The 11858-nt window shown below is 31.1% G+C and overlaps 1 long non-coding RNA gene across 1 annotated transcript; it reads right to left on the bottom strand.

Moving 5' to 3' along the window:
* Positions 1–229: 229 nt before the first annotated feature.
* On the bottom strand, positions 230–4485 carry LOC18424326 (uncharacterized). The gene is made up of 3 exons (XR_016040599.1): positions 4213–4485; positions 1091–1430; positions 230–997 (listed from the first exon to the last, which is right to left on the bottom strand). It is a non-coding gene; the product is annotated as an uncharacterized LOC18424326 (long non-coding RNA).
* Between the last annotated feature and the right edge of the window lie 7373 nt (positions 4486–11858).

Below are 11858 nucleotides of genomic sequence, written 5' to 3'. Positions count from 1 at the left end.
TGGACCTAGTAAAAATTGAAGTATGAACACGCCTCCTCGTTTTGGTAATGATATATGCAATGCAACACATTGCATGTACAACACATAATATTACCGCCAATCGATGTCGTTGGGGATCCATAACAACAAATGAAAGAAGCCGTCCACAACAATAAAGCAAGCCATGAAGCAATATTGACATTAAAATGAAAGAAGCCATCCACATACAAATGAAAGAAGCCATCATCTATAAAGCAAACTATGAAACAATCTTTGACATTAAAATCAAATAAGTCATCCACATACAAATGAAAGAAGCCATCTCTTTCATCATCCATAAAGTAAAACCATCACACAAATGAAAGAAGTCATCATCTGTAAAGCAAACTATGAAGCAATATTTGACATTAAAATGATATAAGTTATCCACCTACAAATGAAAGTAACAGTCTATGATGTTAAAATTAAACATATTCAATTAGAACTCTATTGGAGGCGTTTCATCTCGTCATTTAAGTAAGCCTTTTGTATCCATGGATCCTCCAAGTTTAGTAACATCTCCGCTTTTGTAGAATCGTAGAAGATCCTTGCATCCATTAAAAGGATATCATCACCAACTTCGCCTACTTTCCACATGCCTTCAACAATTTTACAGGCATCTCTCCTAGCCTTGGACTCTACTGGAGGCTTGTCACATGCCAGCGTCTTAATGCCATGGGCCATCTCTATCATAGCTACAGACATGGACTCAATGAGGGCTGGTTGCTTTGATAGGCGATGTGCTCCTAGCGAAGTATGGGACCGTCGTCTTTTTTATCCAGATGATACTAGCTCGTCCATCCTGGACTTCTAATGGGGGGTCACAAGATAATGCAATGTTGGGCCTTTTTGGCTCAATTCTAATGCCACCCCCAATAGATTTGTAGGTCCCATCTGCCGTTCCACCCCCGTAGATTTTACTTAGCACCGAATACTCGGGCAAAGTCTTGTTTTGGTATTTGTTTGCCCATTCATTCTCCTGCATATAGAAGACCATAATTTATTTTTAGCAATATTCATATTGAAACATAGTCAACATTTTAAAAGTCAATGCAAAAGAATAATTACATACCGCTAGGAAGTCATTCCAAACAGCAACATCGGCGGTTGCTATCCTCCTACTATTATCCAATCCGAAACCGGATACATTCACAAGTTTTTTTATATCAAAGTACATGATCCTAAAGAACTTATGTTTGCGTTTCAGCCTACTTTCACTGTTTCTTGACCCATATTTATTTGTCATGGCGTCCACCATACGTTTCCATTTTTCTAAACCCCCCTGCCCCGTAGCCCTAGTCTCCTTCTCCATTATTTCAATAAAGTAATCATCTTCTAATTGTGTCCTTGGATGGATCTCTTCTCTCCCATATTCTCATTTGCCCGTGCTGGATGATGTGTATGGGTCCATCCTATTGAACACCACACATCCATTGCAAAGCAATTTCAAAAAAAAAAAAATCAGATTTCATGAAGCCACATCATAGCTGTATATCAAAGCAATTTTAAAAAATAGCAAAGCAATTTCAATAAATACTTAGAAGTTAGAACAAATGAAACCATTGAGTGAAGAAAATGAAAAAGTTGCTAATTCATGCCTTTCTTCTTTGCATAAAAAGATCTAAACAAACCCACATCATAGTTGTGTATCATAGAAAAAATATATCAGATATCATGAACCCACATCATAGCTGTGTATCATAGAAAAAATATATCAGATATCATGAACCCACATCATAGCTGTGTATCATAGAAAAAATATATCATATACCATGAACCTACCTCATAGCTGTATAACAAAGCAATTTAAAAAAAAAAAATAGCAAAGCAATTTCAATGAAATACTTGGAATAAATGAAACCATTGAGTGAAGAAAATGAAAATGTCAATAATTCATGCATTTCTTGTTTACATGAGTCAACGCTTGCTATCAAGTTGAGTCAACTTGGTATATGATCCTATAAGGTTTTATAAGATTCCATGTGCCTAAAAAAATTGACATAAAAGATCCATACTTGGCCAAGACCACCCAATCCAAATCGACTTTGTCAAGTTCAGAGTCAACTTAGGCGATTTTTAACCAATTCTCTAGAGTCTTTACTAGCAGAGATATGAAAATTGGACCAAAACCTTAACAAACTCATAGTATCAACATCAAAGGAAAATGAAAATCTAATGAAGGGCAGGAAGCAAATAAAAAAACCAATTAAATGTTCAACGAAGTCGATTACAAGTTAACCACATTCAACCTCAACTCAATAGTAACAATTAAAACCACTTAAGGATAGAGATTGACATTAAATATTGTATTATGAAGCAGTCGCGAAAACTTATCATTGATTTCACACTTTCAGTGTTGGACTCACATTCATGAAATTTTGGGGATGACGAAATTTCTTTAAACCAAATCAAACAAAAATACCTATAGTTGCATGTACAATTAGTGATATGCACAAGGAAAAAGACACTATTCAATAGAATAAAAAAGGCTGCTGCTTGAGGGAAAAATACATGAAAATTTTTCTTATTAAAGAAACATGAGTAGAAGAGGAGAGTTCACCATAGAATTATAAAGCCTAAGATCCCTCAACTCCTAAGATGAGAAATTATCTACTGAAAAATCAAAATTTACATGTAAATTTGAATCAAATGTTTTTAATTGATTCTTTGTGGACTATTACAGACCAATAAGTATTATTTGCTATTTTTAACACCCGCCATATAAATTTTTCTTTTTTTAGTTAAAATAATACTTTAACATGATACTGATTTTTGCTTTGTTTATAAAAACAAATGTGGCTTATATGGGTTGTATGAAAACTTTACCAATTTAGAATTGTATGATAAAAAGAGTTGAAAAACTACTCTCAAGTGAAAATGCCCCCAAAAACCCAACAGAATCCCTAACTTCATTAAACAACCAAATAAGCCCTAATATCATTCAAATGGTCAGGATCTACACACTAAAGTCGACATAAACTCCGAATGTGATAAAACAACGGTCTGAAAATGGTAAAAAACCCACACACAAAAAAGCCAGAATTCAACCAAAACTTCAAAAACCCCACAAAAATGTACTTTAGATACAAAACAAGGTAGTATATACTTATTACAATCACCATTAGCAGAGACTTCATTGAATAAAACAAATTTCAAACTTTTAGTACATGATCCAATAATACATTCACAGATTTCAGCTATCAACAAAAACACATACACAAAGCTAGAAAGTGGGAACCTTTCCACACAACAACCGATATATAGTATACAGAATCACCCCATAAAATGGACAAAATAAAATAAATCTTAATTTCCATCCAAACCAAATTGTTACACAATAAAAGAAGCACACATAAAAACCATAAAAATTAACTCGTAAACCCAATTCAATTTTTACAAAAAAAACGGACGACACAATGCATTAAAAGAAAAAATCAGAAACAACCAAAAGCACCATAGCAGCATGTAGAAGATACATAAATCAAAAGAAAAAAAAATACAAAATTTGAGACAAGCAAAAACAAAAAATCATAAATCCAGCATTCCATATGATCTAGTTTGTGACTTTGATCAAAATTATAATTTATTTCCAACAGAGGAAAAAAAACATCACGACAGAGCATCATGCAAACTAGGGGACACCTGATTGTTGCAAATTAACTAATATACACTAAACCCAAATTCACATTTGGCTAAAAAACAACACCTAGAAAAGAAAAACAGAAGTAAAATGAAAAAAAAAACAAGTAACAACAAAACACATCAAAACATGAAACAAAAATAAAAATTCAGGAACAAACAAATACCGTGTGTGTAGAGAGAGAGAGAGAGAGAGAGAGAGAGAGAGAGAGAGAGAGAGAACAAACAAGTACCTGATTTGCGGGTTTGATGGTGGGTGAGAGAGAGAGAGAGAGAGAACAAACAAGTACCTGATTTGGGGGTTTGATGGTGGGTGAGAGAGAGAGAGAGAGAGAGAGAGAGATTGGGATTTGGGACTGATTTGAAACTCACAACGGAGAGTATTGAGTTTAGGGAGAGAGAGAACGCTGATTTAGGGTTAGGGTTTTACTGTACAACAGTCAATTGAAGCTGCCGGTTACAGCTCTATGGATACAAATTCAAAGAAGAACAATACCTAAACAAAAAAAAAAAAACCACCAAATCGCCAGATAAAAAAAAGAAGGAGAAGCCTACCTGAAATGGAAGTGAAGAAAAGAGATGGGGGCTAGATGTTGTTGCGGCGGGAAGCTTTTGACCGAGCACGAGTGAGCTGAGAAGAGAAGAGTGTTGGGTGCTCATTCCTGTACCAACCACTAAGAGAGTTCTGAGTTCAGGGAGAGAGAGAACGCTGCTTTAGGGTGCTCAGCGGCGAAGAGAGGTCGTGCTGCGAAGAGAGGGCACTCAGCGGCAAAGATGGCAAGAAGGTAATGAGCGTGCTCAGCGGCGAAGATGGGAACGAAGAGGGCTAAGGTTATCGGGGGCTGAAGCGAAGCTTAAGTTCTTATTTCGGGGGTGAAGTCCAAAACCTAACTTCTTATTTCAAGTTCCGACCTTTTGGGTCGAAACGTTTTTTACATGAGATAATAGGAAAATGAACAGTAGTGTCGAGTTCTCATTTGAAGTTCCTTTTTAACACTAGTAGGTGAAGTTCCTTCTTCCTTTCTCTTGTTATCAAACACGCCATAAAGGTCAAACACGCCATAAAGGAAAACGATAATATAAGGTTGCAACCACAAAGGAAAACGATTATATAAGGTTGCAACCTTATAACGTAGATCTACATCTCAAAAATCCACCGAAAAAGGTCGTTTTAATGTTGAAAAACCTTTTGATTGTATCTCGACATCGGGATGTATGACCATGAAAAATAAAAAGATTTTTAGTCTCAAAAATAGTGCATTTTACAACATATTATCTACACCATCCATTTTCAAGATTTTTATATGTTTATAGATCTATTTGATTTTAACCATTTTTTAAATTTAAAATTTTATAATTAGATATAAAAATAGATTTTGAGATAATCATAAGAACATTTTACATCAAAATTATATACCATGATAAAATTTGAAGGCGCACCTTACCTCTATTGCTACGGATGCATCTGTAGGCCAACTGCACCTTTTTTTAAATATTATCTTTCGTCTTCCTAATAAATCACCTACCGTCAAATCTCCCCTACCCCCCATGATTTTCTCTCTCTCTCTTCCTCTTACACCTTTATTTAAAAAATCTCTTACATCTTTTTAAAATTCTTTTTTATGTCTCTCTTATTTATATCATCTATGGTTTTCTTCTTCTATCTATCTCCATTTTTTCTAAAAATCTCTCTCATTTATTTTCCTAAAATCTCTTATCTCTCCCTTATTTATATCATCTACTGTTTTTATTTCTCTCTCCCTCTTTCATAAAATCTCTCCCATTTATTTTCCTAAAATCTCTCCTTCTCAAAGGTCTCTCTCAACTGTTTCTCTCTCTCTTTATTTTTTCTCTCTCTTTAATTTTTCTATCCTGAATTAACTCTCAATAACGTGTAATAAAGAAACACATTATTTCTTTCTCCCTTACTTGCTACTTTTTTTTATTTTTTCTAACTTGCACTACTTGCCATTAATGGTAATTAATGCCTCTATGTGATAATTCCCATCTTAAATCCCTCCTATAGTATTTCCCCTATTTCATTTATTTCTTTGTCCTTTAAATCTCTCTCAATCTCTCCCTCCCGAAATATCGTTTTAGGAAAAACCTCTTCCATCCTCTCTCGTCATAAAACTCTCATCCCTATCCCAAAAGCCTATCATGATCTCTTAAAAAGAATTTTTAACTCGAAAATATTTTTCTAAGAGAGTAAAATGTATGATGTCTGTCTCTATCTCTATGTGATATATTTTTCAAATTGTAAAATGATTTTGTACATATAGAAAATAAGTGGTTTGTTCTCTCTCTCCCATGTCGTGAAACTCAATTAGATTGAAAAAAAACTAAAGATTTAAATTCTTGAATAGTTTTAATTTTTTTTATTATAAACGTGAACATAGTAATAAATAGTAGTATATTTTTCAAATTGTACTATGATTTTTTTTACAAATAGAAAATAAGTGGTTTGATCTCTCTCTCACAGGTCATGAAACTCAATTAAATTGAAAAAACATAAATATTTAGATTCTTGAACATAGTAATAAAATAGTAATAATAAATATTATTATTATTATTTTAATTATTTTGATGGCCTATAAGTTATTTATTTATGTTATTGTATCTTCTAGCTTTCTCTTTCTATTTTGCAGTCGTATTATGCCTCTATTATGAAACAGTATGTTTATTTTTATTTTATGAGTTATTTTTATCATATAAGGTAAAGCCCATGGATCTTAAATGCTAATGCAAAAAAATGATTTTTTTTTCCTTCTCGATTCTTATGTTAGATCATATCAATTTTCTTTCTATCTCAATTTTACACTTTATGATTTTAACTACATTTTGTTATATTTTAGTTTTTCATGAATATTTTAATATTTCAATATTTTTTTGATGACCGTAATAGCGTTCTCTTGCTATTTTCTAGGTGTATTGTTGCCTCTTTTGAACTCTTTATTATGAAACTAAAGGGAAAAATTGAGGTAGAAAGAAAGTCAATTTATCATTTAACATAAGAATAAGAAAAAAAGTAGTATTCAAGATAAATGGGTCTTACCATATAACATAATAATAATAATGATAATGATAATGATAATAATAATAATAATAATAATTTAATATTTTTAATATTATTTTATTTTAATCAAAATAAAATAATAAATTTATAATTTAGTCTATTTATTATTATTATTATTTTTAAAGATAAATTATTCATATTAATAATAGAAACAAAATAAAATAATAATTTTGTTTCTATCTCAATTTTGGCTTTTGCATATTTTTAACAATAATTTTTATATTTAATAGTTTTTATGACTATTTTAACATTCCATTAGTTTTTTAATGACAATACTATATTTTTAAAATGTGATTCAGCATATACAAAAGTTGATTCTTTGTTTTTTGAGATACTTGAATATCTTTTATTTTTAAATTATAAAAATTTAATTATTAAAAATTATTCAAAACTGATATATTGTGATCTCATCTCCTCTAACTTTTTCTTACTATTTTTCATTTGCACTATGTCCATCTTGATTCTTCTATTTAAAATAATATTGAAAAACTTTTGATCGCATTTAGTTTTTTTATAACAAATAGTATATCTAAATTAGTTCTTTCGTTCATGTTTTTTTTTTAAAAATAAATTTTATACTTCTTAAGTTATTGTAATAGAAAAGACATGACTTATTGAAAAAGGTCATCCCTAATTAATAAGCATGCATTTTTAATTAAGCATAATTTATCTCTCGCACATTCAAGTCATTATTTTTCATGTGTAACAAAAAGTCCCCAACCCAATAAAAAATGTATATATTTTTATTAATAATAATTTATCCCTCTCACGCAAGTTACTATTTCTCATGCCTATTTTTAATAGGAAACATGTGGGTTAAAGTGAACCACTTGAGCATCAGCTACCTGTCTATATTTCCATTCCGACTAATGCATTTGAAAACCGCTAATTATTTCTAAAAACGGGTAGGGACATGTATTCCCCATTGATCTACCAAAAAAACAGATGAGTTAATGAAAGAAATATTTGTTAATCTCACCTCTCACCCCTTAAATCTCTCCCTCACTCTCTTTTTCCTTATCTCTCGCAGTTTCTTTTCCTAAAATTTCTCTCCCCTCTCTTATTCTTGATCAATATATATAAATTATTATCACTCTTTTCTTTATAATAAAGTTGATGCTTCTTGAGTATGCCCTAAGGGACAAATATATTAGATATAGATATTAATAGGATCTAATATCTTAAATTAATATATTAGATATTAGCATTAGTAAGACCATGCATAAATATATTTATTAGTTTTATTTATATAACTTAAATTATTTATTTAAATTATCTTCATTATTTTAAGTATACGTCAAATGGATCTGTGTTAATTAGTAATATCCTAAAAGTAATATTTACTATCACATTTATTATTGATTAATAAAATATTCAATTGTGAAGATAAATACATTAAATTCTCTCTCTAATACCATGTTTTATTGAAATTTTTGAATGATATATATATTTCAGTGATTAATATTAAATATCACATGCAACGCACGTGCATATTACTAGTTATAATAAAGGCTTACATGAAAAATGATAATCGTTGTTCGGAAAATCGAATCGGATATAGGGCCGGAAGCAGTTAAACTGGCCGATTCAACCGTTCTAACTGCGTAAGTCTCAGGCAGTCAAAAAATTGTTGAAAAAAATAAAAAAGATGCAAAAAAAATCTACTAAAATATGAAAGACATATAAATAATTATTAAAACAAAACGCATTTAAATGAAGATGAAAATTAATGAAAATAAATTTTGAAAGTGAGTATTAATGATCAAAATAATTTTTAATATTTATCATAATGTAAAACATATTAAAAAAAATATTAAAAATCAAATTCCTTATTTTTGAGATTTTATACATATTTTTTTGAATTTTTACTTTTAAACTACCTACCAATCACCAAAACAGCCCAAAACTAAAAGCGGCAAGCGATCTAACTGGGCGTAGATCACCCGGTTTTTCTAACAACGATGATAACTCTCATTGATACACTTAAGTATCTTTTTAATTGAATAGTAATGGTATTAATTAATTAAGGATAAAGACAAAGTAGGAATTATTAAAAAATAAAAAGGAAAAAGAGGAAGTAAAAAGGGCACATGTTAAAATAATAAAAGTGGACCTCGTTTTGTTTAATATACAGGGATAGTAACTCATAACCTATATATCCCTTATATTTACTATTATTATAAGATTATCTTCAACTTTTTGTTATTACCCTATATCTGTTTTTTCAACTTTATTGCACTTTTTTTATATAAAAAAAATTGAATTACTTTGTTTTTGGTTTTTTAAAAACCGAAATGTTTTAAACAATTGAATTTCCAAATTTGAGAAATAAGCTTATTGGGTTATTTAAAAACCAAAAATTGCCTCAATTCGACTTTTCAAAAACTGAATTTGTGTTTTGTCTTTCAAAAACCCAATCGTCCTAAACATTATTATTGCAAGTGTGCTCACCTTGACAGAAGGCAAAGAGGATGAAGAAGAAAAAAATATGGGTTGGGGAAGAGCGAGAAGAAGAAAGTGGGGAGGAAGAAACAACAGAGCTGCATTTGGTGGAGGTGAAAGAGCGAGGAAAAGAAAGTGAGGAGAGAGAAACAACAGAGCTGCATTTGGTGGAAGAGAGAGAAGAAAAGGAAGGAGAGTGAAAAAGCAGAGCTGCCTTTTGTAGAGAGAGAGTTGAGGTAGGAGCAGGTGGTGTTTTGAGGCAGTGCTTGCAGGGCAGGAGCAAAAGCTATGGCGTGCATTTTTGCTTTGGGAAAAGAAACGCTCTACCAGGGTCTGCTGCACGTCCATATATAGGTTTAGGTGAGGGAAAGTACTATGTGGAAACCAAATCCGGTTCTTTAATTTAGCTAATTTGTGAAAACACTCTCCCAGGCTTTGCAGAAACACAAATTCGATTTTTGAAAAACTGAATTTAGCTAATTTTCGGTTTTTAAATAACCGAATTATATTATTTCTCAATTTTTGGAAACCATAATATTTCAACTATTTCGGTTTTTAAAAAATGAAAAGTTTGTATAAGGTTGCAACCTTATGTGTAGAACTAAAAGATGCATCTCAAAAATCCATCGAAAAAGGTAGTTTTAATGTTAAAAAACCTCTGATTGATATCTCGAGATGTATGACCATGAAAAACAAAAAGATTTTGTCTCAGAAATAATGCAATTTACAATATATTATCTACACCATCCATTTTTAAGATTTTTATATGTCTATAGATCTACTTGATTTTAATCATTTTTTAAATTTAAAATTTTATAATTAGATATAAAAATAGATTTTGAGATAATCCCAATATCATTTTACATCAAAATTGTATACCATGATAAAATTTGAAGGTGTACCTTACCTCTACAGCTACGATGCATCTGTATGCTAACAGCACCCAATAATTAATTGATGGCTTACAAATATAAGGAAAGTGACATAATAAGGTTCTTGCACTTGGGTTTGAGTACCTCCCAAAAATTCCTGTTCTACAAACATTACGATGATCCGACATTTCATTAGTCATGACCAGCTGTTAGGCTGAAGCTGGGAAACTTAGGAAATGCAAGTCCTCGCACAAAAAACTTTCCCAATTTAAAAGGTCAAAACGAAGGAATGATGTCTAGCAAAACTATATCGCATAGTGCTAAAAAAAATGACAAAGTAAAAAGAAAAAAGAATGTGGTGTAAAAACATTAGGAAGTATCGCCTACGCTGTAAACTTCATCCACCGCAAAGGACCTGTTGCTGTTTTTTGAGAACAAGTAACGGTTATTGTTAGGGTTGAGAATTTACCCGAATTTTGGATCCTATCTGGGTTTGGGTATGGATCTAAAATTTGGACATGACGGGTCGGATACTTATCTAAACAGTAATTTGAATCGGCTCTCAGTACAGGTGAATCTGATTTGGATCCGACCCAGTTATTATATATTATATATTATTTTATATATATACATATAGGAAAAAGTTTATATATGTCACATGAACCATACATATATGTTATATAGTATTTTTTGTTTATATTATTATTATATATATATATATAAAATAATTTTTTTTAATCCAATTTGATATGGATCTAGATCTGGATCTTATGTAACTTTTCATATTTCGGAGGAATCTTGACGAGACCCTCGTTTAGACTCATATGCCATAAGTGCTAAAACAACTAAATCAAATTCAAGAGACTTCGCACTACTAAGATTCATGATCAATCTATCCCATCACTTTGACATAAAACAAAGTAATATAGGTGCTTTATCTTCTGTATCAATTTTTACATCTAGTGACACTAACTTGCTAATCAAGGCATTAAACTCATTTCAGTGCTCTAGCAAAGATTCACCATTCATGAGAATGTAAAGTTGTCGATAAAGAAAACTTTTATGAGGAAGAGATTTACCTTCATAAGCATTTTTCAGCCTATCCTATAAATCTTTTGCGGCAGTTTTTAAAGAGATATTGAATAAAATAGACTCATCAAGCGCCCAAAGAATATTGTCTTGACAAATTCCCTATTCTCATCAAATTATTCATCATATATCTTTGCAGGTTTATTTGTCTGCATTTTACTTTTTAGGTTGAGAAATTCAAACCGTCAAATTTTGAGATTTCAAATTTGGTTAAATTTCCTCCAGCCATTTTCAAAGATTTACAATATTCCATAAATCTTGTGCTGAGCAAGGATGTTAAACCCCCATATGCCAATTTTAGAGGATAAAAAACGAAAGTTTCCAGAAAAAAAATGAAGCAAAGAAAAATAATGCACAAAATTAAAAGGAGCTACATAAAATTGACCATCTGTTCCGATTTTATTGCATCTTAATTTTATATCCCTATAGGACATACTTTTATAAAGAAGAAATCTAAGAGATAAGACACTTTCATAAAGAAGAAATCCAAGACACCACGTGACTCATCTTTTCCCATTTCTAGTTTAATGGGATTTTTCTTTCCTATAAAAAAGGATCTTTAGGAAACTAATCACGTGTAAACCCACTTTTCTATAACCACGTGGTTTCGAACGTTACAAGATGGATGTATGTATAGCGAAATTGTTTCATGCGGGCTAGATCTCATTTCTACAATATACGGTCTAGAGGTATAAAGCATCTATTTTAAAGATAGATGCAAA

The sequence above is a fragment of the Amborella trichopoda genome, chromosome 9 (assembly GCF_054954075.1).
Source record: "Amborella trichopoda isolate Santa Cruz 75 chromosome 9, AtrichopodaSantaCruz75HAP2 v2.0, whole genome shotgun sequence".
NCBI classification, from domain to species: domain Eukaryota; kingdom Viridiplantae; phylum Streptophyta; class Magnoliopsida; order Amborellales; family Amborellaceae; genus Amborella; species Amborella trichopoda.
The sequence above is the reverse complement of the archived record's forward strand: the minus strand, read 5'-3'. Positions and strand labels throughout refer to the sequence as shown.